This window comes from Anser cygnoides, chromosome 7 (assembly GCF_040182565.1).
Source record: "Anser cygnoides isolate HZ-2024a breed goose chromosome 7, Taihu_goose_T2T_genome, whole genome shotgun sequence".
Lineage (NCBI taxonomy): Eukaryota > Metazoa > Chordata > Aves > Anseriformes > Anatidae > Anser > Anser cygnoides.
In genome coordinates this window covers 26,451,987-26,467,956 of record NC_089879.1, presented here as the reverse complement: position 1 = coordinate 26,467,956, position 15,970 = coordinate 26,451,987, and the positions used below count along the sequence as shown (strand labels likewise).

The following is a 15,970-nucleotide window of genomic DNA, read 5'->3' as shown; positions in this document are numbered from 1 at the left end:
CATGTCACAAATCAGTAATTTGACTCCAATTTAAGAGGCTGATATTCCATTTCTAAGTAGGTTCTCCAAGTAAAATTGAATTAAAAAACAAAACTAAAGAACACCCCTCAAGGAACATTAACTATTTCAGGCCTTGTTATTCCTGTACCTTTATTTATTAGCTGATTTGGTTACTATTTCTAGAGGTGCTAATGAGAACCATAAAACAACAGCTTTTTACTTACATGCACTGCCATTACTAATGCATTTAGCAGTGCATAGAAAATACTCAGTGATATCATTTCCTAAATCGGGAAGGTTTCATAACAAATTTTTATGAAAGAAAGCAGCAAGGAACCTTCCCCCTCAACACATCAATTGAGAAACTTATTCATATATTTTCCCTTTGCATATTTTTCATAACATGCAAATAATAACTAACATGCAGGCATCTTTGACAGCTTCTTCTGGCCAGTGAAAATGGAATGGGAGATAATCAATGTATCTGTCATTTACAAACACAGGTAGGTATAGATAAAAATAAATGAGCAACTGTGAAGAAAGACACAAGGTCCCACGATAATTGAGCAAAATTATTTATGCTCATTCATTTATGAACTGTTTTTCCTAATGTCTAAGCTGAACCTTCCCCCATGTAATCAAAGATTATTCTTTTTCTTCCTATCCATTATGAGCACATAAAAACAGATTTTCAATCTTCTTGTGCAAAAATATTTTACATTTTTAAAAATGGCTATCATATCTTTCCCTTCTTTCTCCTTCTGTTGCTGTCTTTACTAGGCTGATGAAGACTAACCCATTCAGTATTTTCCTCATAGATCACATTTTCTAATACTCTGATTGTTCTAGCTTCAATCTCCTTCCAACTTGTGTTCCTCAAGTCTCTCACTCAGCTCAGAACGCTACCCTAGCATGGCTGATTCTTAAGAGATCTCTCACCTTTTAACCAAGAAGTCAGCCGGGGCAATGGTTCTGCGCCTGTGCACCTCTAAACAAACAGGACAAATGTGTCAAAAATTTGTCAGTCCAGAAAGGGAGCAAGAGTAACTTCATGACTAGAACAGTTATTTGAATGGAGAGAAAGTATGAATTCTAGTACCTGCCCAAAAATATGAGCACATTTTAAAGCCTGAACTGCAATCCTCTCTTTCCCTAAAGAGACTCAAGTTAATGATGTGTAGTGATCTCTCTCACCCATAGTACCAGAGCTTCACGAGGACAGGTAAAGAACGATCTCATCCCTAAGGCTCGAGTATAGTGTCTTCCAAAATGAGGTCCACACTAAGTCACTATTTCTATACTACTTTCAATAGCTAATACTTGCTATGAGTTTTCTGGAATGGAAAATATCAAACAAAAATGATGCGTTTTATTGATGAAATAAAGACAGCCTAAAATTTAATCTGAATTTAACTCTACCATCTGAGAAACCTAAGAAAATTTTAGAGGTCTAAAACAGTCCTAGAGTTACAAAGCTAATATATTCCACAAATGAATGGGGCAGTTTCATAGACAAGAAACAAACAACAACAGCAACAATAAAAAACATCAGCAAAACTATCAGATAGGATGATCTTCTCATCTAGGAAACAGTAACTCCTTCATTCAGATCCCTTGTGCAAATAAAAAGAACCTAAGGTGAGTCATCTGCTTTCTGATCTGCAAATTTCCTATAAATAATAACTAAATCAAGCAGTCAAGCATGAGATGATGGAAGTTGTAAGGCATGAAGTTTAGGACCATATTATTGTAACGAAATAGGAAAGAAGAAAGGGTAGCTCAACTTGTAAGCAGACACAGTCTTTCATTTCTTCTCCACTGGAGATTGGCTCCATTTCAGGAATCAGTTATTAGTCCATCGTCCAGAGGCTCCAACCCCAACAAAGGCAATCAACAGCTTCCTTTCTTAATAACTAAAGTGCTTGGTATACTTACTGAACAGTAAGAGAGCGTCAAAAACTAATAATTTAGCTACACTGAAGGAACAGTGCTCTGAAGATGCAATTTCAACACAATCCATTCACTAGATGATGCACAGTACTCCTTTGCTGCAACACAGTTCACTTCAGTATCAATATGCTTTGTTGGTACTGAATATAATGGAGCGTCCCTTCTCTCTTTTTAAGAACAGAGTTTTAAGTCCCAGGGGTTCCCAGATAACTAGGTAGTATCTGTTTTGTCAATCTCTATAGAATTTTTTCAGTTACCTATACTTAAAAATACAGTCTTCCATTTACCAAGCTGAGTGGAGGATTTGTTAGAAATTCTCCAAAGAATTTCCTTCCATGGTTTCTGTCAGTCTCTCTGTTATTACTATGCCTCCTTACTTGGTATGCCTACTTGCCTTCAACCACTGTGCATTCTAGCTCTGTGAGCACGCTTGCAAGAAAATAATCTGGTGTGATTAAAGTTGGCAAGCAAAGTTAAATAAATAAATAAATAAAAAGAGGAAGGTATGATTAACAGCAAAAACTGAAATATACCTATGGACTATAAAGGAATTATAAAGAAAGCAAAGCAAAGAACTATTAGAGGTAAAACAAATAAATACGTTCTACCCAAACCTTTTTCACCCTCACATTGATACATCAGCAAGGACATGCTGACAACAGGACCAGTTCTTACACTGTTACCCCAATGTCAGAGCACAGAATACCAAGCTACAGTCCTGCTACTCCCTTCTTATTCTAGCAAAACTGAGATGACAATCTAGAACACAGCTAATTTCTATTTATTTTGAAATACAATTACCTTTTAGTTGAATATTGAAAACATTTATAATGTACCTCATCACTTTTCTGCTTCATGCTAGAGACAGCCCATCCTACCAGTGAAATGATTCCAGTGAAAATAATGGCATTGAGGAATTTGAACCAGGCCAAGGACTGTATTGACATTTATGATCAGTAAAAGGAATCTATGGCCAGATCTACACCGAGTAATGAAGATCTCTGAGCCAGAACTGGCACTAGCATTGACAGGGCTGATTTCAGAGTCAGAACCGCAGCCTAAGCTATTAACCCTACTGAGAGACTGCAATCTCCATTTCCAGGCTTGCATTTCTCACAGTCCAGTGAAACGTGTGGAGAGATGCAGATTTTAATAAAATAGATGTGATTTGTAACACTTTTGCTGTCTCCCAGTCTTAGTTCCAGAAATGCAGTCCTTCACATTTAACAGAATGATATTCATTCCATTTCTCTGGGAATCTAATTTACCTTAGATAGTAAGCACTGAGAGGCAAGGAAGGAATACACATTGCTTTTCCTTGTTATAAGAAATAACCCACAGCAAAGACCTTAATGTTCCAGAAAATATACTGCATTGTGCTTAAGCTTCCAATCAGGCACAAAACTAGAGCTACTAAATCCATTCTGGAAAGTTCTATTTTCCTGAAACAGTGGGATAATTTTCTGAACAATAAATACATAAACATATGCAACACACTTGCAATAGAATTTAATCCCTAAACAGGGAAACGCTAAAATTTGTAGTAGTATGCAACGCCGAACTGTTCACACCATCCATTCCTGTACAAAGCATATTGGCTTCACTATGTGAACCAGTAAGTTCAGCACTGAGAGACTTGATGGTAAGCCATGCAGCAATTTGCTGCTGAAAAGCTCTTAATTCACAGCCTTGCCTAAGGCTGTAGAGTTTGGGCAGAAGACAATGCAGATTTGCCAGGATGGATAATTGCACATTTAAATTGTAATGGATACAGTACGCAGCTGACTGTTTCAGCACTGGTTCCTGTATCCGCATTTCTGAAATCAGTCACTATGTTTTCTATATATATACGTAAAGCCATTTTTAAAAGCAAACAAACAACAAACAGCTTATCTTTGCCATCAGCTTAAGTTTTTAAAAAATGGAAACCAAAGGCAGATATGAGAAAGTAACATTTTAACTGAAAAAAAAGAATAAAAAAGAGAAGATTGGTCATATAGTCATGTGCTGAGAGCAAGCAATCAGGATTAACACAACAAACGATGGCAGAAGTGCACTAGTCTGGTAGTTGCATGCAATGTAGCAAATAGCTTGCTTTTCTAAGTAAGATCTAGCACACTATATTGTTCTGTTTGCCCCATCAATTCTACATTCCTTGTCATAACGAGAAATTAAAGAGTCAGCTATATCTAGATTAAGCTAATTAAGTTTACTTATACAAGACAACGTCATTTATGAAAGGCTTAAGTGATAGCAAGTTCATCTCAACAACTGTCAACAACATGAGGTATTTCTTAATCTGAAAAAAAAAATAGGTTTACCCACAGATTTGTTTCACATAAGTCTACTAAGTAACTAGTTTAGCTAGTTTCAATTAAGTCTACACATTATTCTTTGTGATTTTATGCAAGCAGCTCATTAATTGTTTTTCATCGCCTAGTATAAATACAGGCTCTTAAGAGCCCAAAAACGCGTAAAAGAAACTTTCTGGCACCCTTTCAGAGTACCAGAAGCTCTCATCGGTAACAAAGCAAGAGAGACCAAAACATAAGAGAAGAAGGCAGTTCTTCAGTCATCACTTTGGTTAAAACATTTGTTTTGAGCAAACTTATTTTACTGTAATACTTTCCAGAAGTTTAAATCCCAAACCAAACATAATTCTGTTAGGTGCTATTCAAACACAAAGAGAGTTCCTGTCTGTTTTCTTAAATAAAGGCCACCTAGAAATCTAATTAAAAGACAGAAAACAATGGATGAACAGTAGATGCACAGTGGCAAAAAAACTCAGAGACTAATCAATATGATGAGCACTGGTTTTAACACAGCAGTGAAGCCACTGCCACGGGGTACAATAGACTTGAGAGACACATGTTTAGATAGGAAAACCTGAAGGAACACTTGGTAGCTTTGGGGATATTTATAGATAATATTAAGCAAGTACAAGGGCAGTTCTGTTAAACATTGTAAAATGGCTATTATACCTGAATCTGATGGATAAATTATCCAGCAATGAGGTGCATATTTCCTACACAATTGCTACTGAAACCTGCAAGAGGGGTTGACTAATATCTCCCTAGGACAGCTAAACCACAGTTTGCAGAGATTAATTCAAGACAGTAGAGTGTTGCAGAAGCAGTTGTGCTGAAAATGGCTGGTCCATCAAGGATGACTGGAATGCCCAGGACTAAGCACAGACAAATGTAACCAAAAGCCTGGAGAATTTTCAGCAGAGTGGAAAAGCTGGATGATGTGTTGGGATCACCCAGGAGAGGAATTCGAAACAGCACTTTTGGAAAGCATACAATCAGCGAGGCAAGAAAGATGCAACATGAACGCATAGTGAAGGCACAACAAAGGATGCTTCAACATCTCTGGAGTGTCAGTGAGTAAAAGAACCATAGAGGATTCCATCAGAAGTCATGAGTCAAAAAACGAGGGCAAGCAAAGGAATGGAGAAGAAGAATAGACGAAAAACTCCTGAAAAGAATGAAGACAGAAGGAGGAAGAAAGAGTATTGTTAACAAACAGTGCCAAGGATGGGTATGTGACAGGAATGAAAAAATGCATACTTTGGAGATGAGTCACTCTGAGATTCTGTCAAGATCGGATGTTCCTCCTGAGATCAATTCCAAAAATTTGAGTAAAAAGCCCAAGAACTGGTTTAGGAGCTGAGGAAGAATTTGCTTCTTTCTGACCTCTCAGCAGGAACAAACAGTAACAAAACACTAAAACCAAGCAGCAAGGACTAATACTACATTCGTTCAGCCTTGACCTGAGCTGCATCAACAAGGAAAAAGACAACAGATCAAGGGGTGTGATCATGCCACTCCACTCAGCACATGCAAGGCCACACTTGGGAGTGTTTTCTCTAATTTTTCACACCCCCTCCAGTCCAAGGAAGACATTAAAAACCTTGGAGAGCAAAGGACCACCAGACACTGAGACGACTGGAGAACTCTGCAATGAAGACAGGCTGAAAGAATTGCACTAGTTCAGCTTAGAGGTGGCTCAGTGAGGATCTAATCACAGTCTTTCACTGCCTAAATGGTAGTTACAGAGAAGATGGAGGCAATCTTTGCCTCCATCTTGGCACAGCAATAGGACAAGAGGCAACCAGCACAAGTTGCTTCAGGGGAAATTCCATCTAGATGTAAAACAAAATTATTCACAGTTGAGAACAATTAAGCATGTTACAGGTTGCCCAAAAAAGCAGTGAAATCTCCAAGTATTTAAGACTTGGCTTGACAGCACCCTGGATAACACTCTGCTTTTCACAGGAGGTTGAACCAGATGATCTCCTCAGGTCCTGTCAAACCTAAACTTTACTGTGACCTACAGTCTATGTTTCCACTGTCCCTTTCCCCTCCCTGACATAAGCGTGAGATAAGTAAAAGTGTGTGACAGTGGTAAGTAAGGTTCAGTTCAAAGACTCTGCAGGATTTCCTGCTTTGCAAGAAGGCTCAGTTAACCACAGTATTTGGGGGGAAAAATAAAATAAAATAATAATAAAAAATGAATAATATGAAAAGAATTCTGAATAATGAAAAAGAAGTAATAAATGGTAACGCTGAGTAAGTAAAGGCATGAATGTGGTAAGTACGATGGTGACTTTCAGACACTCCTAACTACTTCCACTTAGTCATAACTAGTCACCAGGATGATATATACATGTGAGCTGCTGCTTTCCAGGGGAAAGCAAATCTTCAGTCAGACCCATATGGGTATTGCTGGCAAGATGTAACCTGACAATATCACATGCTTTCTCACAGCTAGACAAAGGAGTAAGGGCAACCATTATTCTCCTACCTACTATTAACTTAATATGTAAAAAGAACCCATAATCTAAAATCAGAAAGCTCCCTGAAAAAAAAAAAAAAAAAAAAAAGTGAAAGAAAAGTGGAAAAAAAAAAAACCTGAAACAAACCAAGATAGAGAAGACTAAAAATGAGTATCATTCCCACTCACACGTTCTTCTACAAAAAAATGGATTAATGTATTTTCTATTCTTTTTATGATCGGTATTATATTCTAATTCTCCAAGTAACAAAAAATGAATAGAGATGGGTGCTATCTTCCCTTGTTAGTGAATAAAGTAATGGGGGCCTAAATACAACTCTTACTTCCAACTGCAGCACAGACTAATGTCCCTTTTCCTTTGTTAAAGTAGAAAGCAGCAGAACTGTGTAATGGCTGGAATATGGGTGCGAGGGCAGCAGTTAAAGGATGTAAAACAAGCTGAAAGGTTAAAACTTGATAGTTTGAAAGTGCAGGAATGTAGAAGCACAAAAGCCAGACAGTTTCTGCTCATGATATTTGTTCAAAAAAATCTATCAATCCTCAACAAACTTGCTGACTCGAACTCAATGGTTTAAGCCAAAAGGACCTAAGATGTGGGAGGAGAAGGACCATCTCTCCTTGGGTGGAACAATGCATCTGTGCTTTGGCTTCCATTCTAATGTCTGAAATTAAAAGGCTGAGCATCCACTTTTTCCTCTTCTGCCTCCCTCTCCCTACCTGAGAAATCACCATCTGTTTATAAAATCTTAAATTTCATCATGTTAGTTTCTACTAACAAAGTTTTAAAAATAATTATGAAAACACATCAGCTCTTCAGAACAGATACTCATTGTAGCAATTTGCAACAACTCCAAACTCTGCAGACATTTCTTAGGTAAACAACTTGCCCACGTTCAAGACGATGAGATGAAACTTTCAAGGAAAACCAGAGAGTAGGATTTATTTACAGATATGCTGCTGTACAGCTTCTTGCTCTATTAAGCAACAAGAACAGTAATACAATTGCACAGAGAACTAGAATGGTCATTTGATTTGTGGAAGATATTAAAGGCTTTAAAATAAATGGAAGTGGCAGAAAATCAGACCCTCGAGTGTTTGTTATGTGATACATAAACGTGAAATTCAGGCAAAATGCTATGTGTAGTTGTTTGCTGGAAAAAACAAATCAGCTTCATTTATTTGGGAACACAAACTGACCTTGTAATAACCGGAGATTAGCATTTAATAAAACGACAGCATGTTAAACTGAAATGTATGAGAACTCTGTCCCAAAACTGTTGCAGTACAGAGCATTTTGATATGGCAGCTGCAAGGCAGTCGTAATTATGATAACTGAGTTTATGATGCTAATACAGATGTAAATACAAACAAGGAAGTATTTTCACAGTATGACATGACTTCCCAGATACACTGTGGGGTAAAGAACTTTTCTTTTTTATTTTTATTTTTTTTTTTTTTAAGATGTGTATGTAGATGAATTAACATATAAAATGGAACCTGTACGGGACAGAGCTTTGAGTTAGTTTTATCCAAAACATTATCTCCAGGTTGGTGGTTCTGTCATGAGATGCCATGAAATCAAGTAATGGGGAAGGGAGAACCAGCTTCAAGAAGCTTTTACTTGCAAACATGCATATTTGATCTGCCAGTATCTCTCGCTGGCCCGCACTACTCACTACTTTTTTCTTTTTTTTAAACCAAATAAACAGGGTTTCTAGAGCACAAACGTAACATTCCCCAATAACACTTTTTATGTGACTCAGGATACAAACTTGAGAATGGGACAGGTGTCCCTCTAGCTTTAGGCCCATCTGGCAACTACCACCCTACAGGCTTTAGTTAATCCATCCTACTTTAAAGAGCAATTTGGCAACTATACGTTGCTGCATTTTTTTCTTAAACTTGGGGGACAAAGCACTGAACATAGTAATCCTTCATACTTTGCTTTTAGATACACAGGCAATAGGTGAGCAGACTAAATACATAAACCAGTCCAAAGGGTAAACAACAAATTTAAATGCAAGTGACTTGGAGAAGATAATAAAACATTACTTTTTTTGCTTTTGTAGTATGTAAGGAAAGGCTCAAGATTATAAAAAAAAAAAATAATGAGCCAAACATAAACAAAAACCCAAAACAATGTGAAAAAAAGCAAAACGCACAAAACATTAGAAGGTTAATTTTAGGCCTCAGCAGCTCATTGTAAGATTATTTAGCAATCTTGGGCATATCAGACGCAAACTTTCTGCTCTACAAGTGTTAGAATTGCTGAATGCCCAATAACAGCTTATTTTCTGCTTAGCATGAAAAGCTCCAAAAAACACAATGAACAGGACCCAAAAATGCTCTTACAACATTCAACTGTGAATAGAAATCACTTCCCTGAGAAATTAATCAAGTTACATCATCTAGTACATTCTTATGTTATACTCCGCTAGTCATGCACCCATCCTGTCTTCCAGGGGACAGAAGTGTGGAACTGTAACAGTTAAAACAGCAAGAGAGGGGACATCTTTTCAGCTAAGTGTCACAGGCTGCCTACATACAAGGTAAGAAAGCCAAGAAAGGCCATAATTTACCCCCAGTATAGTTTAAGACGTATTTTGTATGTCTCATTCCCTCTTGGCATATGCACTTGCAGTGCACTGCAGTTATAGACAGTCTTCTAGATTAGTACCTTTCGCAACAGTGCACACATATAATCTTCAGACACTCTTCATGAATATAAAAGAGGAACTGGCACAGTTCTGCTTCAGTACCTTTTCGGCAGAAATGGAAAGGCATCAGGATTAATCTCTAAAACACAAAAAAACAGTACTAAAAAAGCAGTAGGTATGGAACAGGTAAGTAGTCTTTTTTCTCAGGGTGAATATATTTTCTATTCCACACGATGTACCTGAACTCTACAGCAACGGAACTTCCACACTATTCAAACGGATACTGAAAAATGTCCAGTACTGACTCCTGAAATGAAGGATGACTTACAGACCACACACAGACACATCTTCAGAAAGTCCACACTGCCAGTGCCTCTCTTCACTAGACGGTTTCTAAGCAGCTTTGTGTTACTAAACCAGCAACAGCAGAGTAGGGGTTAAAAACTGGTGAAGAAACATGCTATCTGTGACAGTCAGCGTGCTAGAAAGGGCAGTGGATGTACTGTATCTGTCAGTCCATTTTTTGTAACTCCACATACCTGTACACGGGAGGGAATTGCACTGACTCTAAGCATGTCCAAAAATACTGTCTTTTACTCATCACGATAACCCCTCTGGCAAGCTCAGTGGACTGACCAAGTCTTAAAACAGAAGCTGAACGATGCTGAGGAGGACCTCTGCTAGACTGAAGCGTCTCTATTAAAACAGTCACAAATGGACAACAGGTACTTACGGGCTCTTTTTGAAAGAGCATCACTTATTATATCCTTCTTCAGTCACATCACATTTAGATACATCAATCTTTGGATGACATCCCTGATAGAATAAACAAGAAAAGCACCATTTGAAGAACGTAAGGCATGGAAACATCTGCTTGGGAATGAGTACAGAGCTTATTTTTTCCTAAATAATAAAGCTAGAAAATCCTCTCTTGGCACTAACTACATCTATACTGGATGCCTAGTGTGTAAGGGAGTACAAGCAAAAGCAAAAAAGGAAGTCCACACTTTCAGACAGGGAAGTTGACTAGGAGCTAAGGGAAGGAAAGGTCATCTCAGACCTATTTAGGTCAGAAATGACAAGAATGTGACGAGAGATGTAGATCCAACTGCCTTGATAACTACTGCTGTACAAATTCTTCCTCTTCTGTAGTTGGTGTAGGGATTGAAAAATGAAGAAAAAATGTATTTAACAAGATTACCAAGATGTATTTCTAATGAGTTAACATGACTCATAAATTTCAGACAAACAATAATGAAGTTTATCTAATCAATATGAACTCTCCTTTATCTTTCCTCACTATGAGGTCTCAGGGCTCTCCTAGAAAAACAAACAATTGTAAGACTGCAGTAAATGTCATATTCTCAGTAGTTTCCCTGCTTTGTTTTCCTTACCTTTTAAAGAGAGGCTCAATTCATATGTGCTACTGGCTGCATCTGACAGGATCTAATTCCTACTACTGAAGTAAAAACAGAAAACATGGCACATTGAGGATAATTCTGTCATTAATAAAAGCAAAGGTACAATTTAAAATAGACGTTAACTGGCTGAAAGAGAAACAGGATGATAGGAAGGTTTTCATCACTTGCCATCTTCCTTTCTGAGAAGACCACGTTCTAAAAATTCTTGCAACTCTGCTGGATAGACGGGACCAAAGTCTGCTGTGATGAGAGAAATCAAGTGGACTGAAGAGCTCACAAGGTCTGTTATGGATGAACTCTTACAATTCTTTGAAGTGCAGTGAAATACTACCCAGAATTTGCAGTCGAAGGAGAAAAAGGGAACCTATCTCAAGGGTATTCTGACATAGCCAAAACATTAGAAGGTTATACTGCAGACACCGGAATGTGTATCTAAACTGAGTTTGATTTTGCAAAGGAAATTAAAATCCACGGTTAAAGAATTATTAGCTAGCAAAATAAAAAGGTAAGGAATGGACTAGGAATATAGTGAGAAACTAGGTGAAATAGAATTATCTAGGTATGATGCAAAACTAAACTGAATGCTTGGCCTCATTTTTTTGAGGGTGACAATGCTCAACATGGCACAGAGAATGGCTGCCCAGTGCTAACAAAGGTACAATCAAAAAAAAGAGAAACACTCAAAAAGCCTAATGCAGCAAACTCAGATGGAATCTGCAATCTCCATGCTAGGATTCTGAAAGAAACAGCACATGGAATCCACACTCAGCAGAAAAAATTTTCAAGAAATGTGTCGAAATGAAGGAAATAATGTAGTAGACAAGAACTGCAATCTTAAAAATAATTTTTTCACCTCTCATAATATTAGGGAATACAGGTTCCTCATTCACTGTTTCCATGAACACAGATCACCAAAAGCATATATAGTGTCTATGAACATTTTTCTTTCTTGTTCCTCTCTGGAAAACTCGCAGCAGTTTACCTGTTTACCCTCTCCTCCATGAAACCCGGAGAATTCTTTTCCTCTTCATGTACTTCTGTTAAGATTACTTTATTACTGCTACAACTATCAGTAGTTATTATTCATTTCAAGTCGCTACCTGGCTACCTGTCTGCATTATGCTTAATGTCCTAGTGGGATATTATTAGCTGTTAGTTCAATCCAGATGTCTCATATTATACCACAAACTACATTTTCATATAGAAGAATCATTTTTTTTAAAAAGAAGTTTTAACATCATGCAAAATTTAATACTATCTCAACAACTGTCAACCTGTTTCCTCTTTCTACTCTTATCTACCATAATCTATTTCCATAACAGCAATATTCTGATTAATACAGTATCCAGATGTTCCTGTGCAAAATTAAGTTCACAAAGCTTTTACAATTAAAAAATAAATACATTAAATGCTGAAAGAGTCAAAAAAAAAAAAAAAAAAGGAACAAGGACTGTGTACCCTAATAAACACATGCAGCTATATGCCCTGGATACCTGATGATTTCAAACCAACAGCTACCACTGAAGGAGTTCATCCTTGCACGCGAAACAATGAAACACATCTTAAAGGAAGTATCCTGCAATTCTGGAGGCACTTCAATTAGAACTCATCAGTGCAGCACACAATCCAGTATTTAGCTGCTCTTAAGTGTTATGCACATTATACCTGTAGGACTGGAATTAATGTTTTATGTACCTATGGTTAGGCTTGGACTTTGAAAGGCATATCTGATAATTTGCAATAATAACAGTATTTGGAAGCATTTGACAGTTAGGAACTCTTTTAAATGTGTGTGTGTATATATATATATATATATATATATATATATATATCTGTCTAATTACATGCTTGAAATGTTCCTGAGGAAACAATCTGGTAAGTTACTGCTTTTACTTTGATGTTGAAAAATACCCCCCTGTGAATCGGTTCATGTTGATTTACATTTCCCAATTATATTTTGATCAATGATTTCTCTCCTTGATTCAAGTCTTGAAATCCTTTGTAATCAGCAGCACATTGTTCTTTGGCAATTTGTCTTTAAGCACCCAGAAGTTGGCCCCAGAATGCTTTTATTTCCTCACCTTGGCTGCTGTGGTAACAGTGTAGGTCTGAATAACCATCAGATTTACTGAAGCTTCTTACAAGCAGATTGACATGGAACTGACATTGTCTGGAATGTATCTAATATGGAATGCAAACAAATCTATGTTCAAAAAAGGAAGGCCAGGGTTTTCTCAGCTCTCTCTCTGTGCTGGCACAGTCAGTATATGCAAGGGATGGTAGAGTAGTTGACTCATTTCAACAAACCTCAAAAAAACCCTCTCTTGACAGTCTCTGAAAAATGGTTATTCATAAAAGAGAAAGCTGCAAATGAGCTTTTTAATGAATTAAACTTTTTTTTTTTTTTTCATCTCCAGAGCTTTTGTCATGACTTTACAATTGCTGGACTGATAAATGTATCCAAATACAGCTGAATACACTTTAAGCCACATTAGTTTCAAAGGCATACATATATATCGTTTAGGATAATGGGAGTTTCAATACAGGTGGAGGCAGGCTGTTATCCAATTGGCTGAAACTTCTTCACTTCAGGAGGAGGAAGGGTATCTGCTCTTTGCTACCGATAGCTTCAAGTGCAGCCAACTGTGTAATTTCTGACACTTTGTGGGTATTTTGCCTTATCAAGTTGCATTTGCAAAGCAGAACTGGAAGACAGCACTAATAGAAATCTTCATACTAATACCGTCCATTTAAGTACTGTGCAGTGACTTATGATTTCACAGATTTGGTACTTCCGCAGCACATTTACACATGCGCTTATTATGTATCATGTATATGTACAGTCTCTTCAGATCAAAGCATTTTCTCCTCATGCTTCAGAAAGAACTACATGGGATGTAACATCCTTTTCTTTTTTCAGTGACTGTACACATACATGTACACATCACAGAGGACTGTGAAAATATACATGCATAGTTACCTTCAGATGAGTGTCTGTGTGTTTGCAGAGATTGCAAATGAAGCTTTGTTACACTCCTCAATGCACTTCCCCAAAATGAAAAACTTTGTAAAGGACAGATTAGTCATAATGACATCACCTGGAGTTCAAACCCAAGACAACTGGACATATAGAAGATTCAGATCTAACTGACAAACAGGTAGAAACAACTTCGTAATATTCAAAACAAAACAGAACAACAACAAACACACAACAATCCAAGTCACTGAGTTAAGATGGGATGAACAATGCAGGTATTAAATGAAGCTTAACTGATCTAGAAAAGAAGTCTGACGTCCTAACAAAAACTCTTAGGCTATGTTCACTGAAACAGGAATAGAACAGAAGACCTAACAGACTATCATTTCCAATCTGGTTTGAGATCACCTACCAGAATACTTGAAATGTGAAGAAGGCAAACTTTAGCCAGTTGAATCTGCTCTTTCATTTACCATTTCCAAAGACTGACTGCTCCCTTACAGAGAACATGAAAGCATTCAAAACTCAACTAATGATACATACTGCAATAACAGGGACTTTCATCACATGAACGTTCTTGGCAGACATTCGCCTTTCCTGTTCGACCCTGCAAGTATCGTTTGTAAAACTCTTTCTCCTGAGGGGTACCAAAGAAAGGTTTTTAAATTCCCCAGTTGACAGATAAACTACATCCTTTAAAACACCCGGTTGTGAGAACACATCACCAAAAATATTTTTTGAGCAGAAATGTTTTCTGCACTACTCTCAAAACATATAAAGTTTAAAAGAGCAGCAAGCAAAGATGATGCTTGCTCCTGGCCAAGGCAGGATGACACGAGAAGTGAACATCCGGAAGATGGTTTAACAGCAACAGTCTACTCAAAATAACAATGACAGGCACGAAATGAAGGGAAGCAGACACATGAAACTTCCTTGAATACATGTGGTAGAAACAAAATATAATTCAAATAGGATTAGGAAACTCCTAAGTTAATTAAGAAATACAAATGAAAATAAAAATGCTACAGAATTGAAAACTAGCAAAAGTGACAAAACTTTTTTTTCAGGCCGTTACAATGAAATTAGATGGTACTGGTGGCATCTTGCTTCATGTAGTTAGGTGCTGAACAGGACAAGCGGGCCAGCCTTTAGGGAACTCTCCAGCTAACCTAAATCATTATCTCATTTTTTATGCCTGGTGACATGTATGACAACCAAATTTAAAAAATATATATTTGACAATCATTCAAAAACAGCATCATTTAAGACTAATTTCTTCAACCAATCAAAAATCGTTATAGGTGAAGTGAACCATGTAACAGTGTTTCAGGATCTTTCTTCAGTATACAAATAATTTCCTAACTGAAAATTGCAGTAAGGATGATATGCTTAAAAGATTCTGCACATTTTAATTCCTTCTGAACAAACTTATGCATTGCAACAGATTAAGAAGAGAGTCCATAAAAATTTCCATATTAGCCTGTAATGTATTTTATATTTAAAATAATCTGTTTATTTCTTTCTTCCAAAATGAAAAATTTTCTCAGAAAATGTATCTGTGCTTTTATTACTGTTTTGTTTTTTTTTCCAAAAAATTTACTGAAATTACAGATACTGCAATTTGGTGCTTATCTTTTATCACCTGAAATGGGATTTGTAGACTGAAAGTATTTGGGGTAAAATGCTGCATCTGACAAAATTATGTTTCAGATTTTAAAAATAAGCTGTTCTGAACTGTTTTCTTGAACTACAGCATATAAACTAGGATAAGTACACTGATTTTATCAGTTTTACAGACATCATGCTGTTCAGTGTTCTAGTATGAACCTGGCAGAACTTCAGCAAGAGATTACCAGGATCACACCGGCATGTACTCTCTGTTCATACACTCCACTGGGTAAGGTCAAGGGCAGAACTACAAGAGACTTGGGCTTGTAGCCACAAGATGATCATTAATGATGTGACAATATTTTTATCAATCAAATAAACATACGTATTTTTATTAAACAAAACATGTTTTTCTACAACGTTCTGATCTGTCACTCTTGCTCTCCATACAACAGGATTCAGCCTCCTCGAGTTGAATCATGTGTCCCCTAGCAATCCGAAATCACCAATCAGTTAAACCTAGGTATGAGTTTTGGGACATAGTTGACATACATAGTTCT

General features: G+C 37.0%; 1 protein-coding gene across 24 annotated transcripts in view; it reads right to left on the bottom strand.

The window, feature by feature from the left end:
• The window catches only part of CTNNA3 (catenin alpha 3), a 488,378-nt gene that overhangs the window by 73,266 nt on the left and 399,142 nt on the right, over positions 1–15,970 (bottom strand). The window lies entirely within an intron of this gene.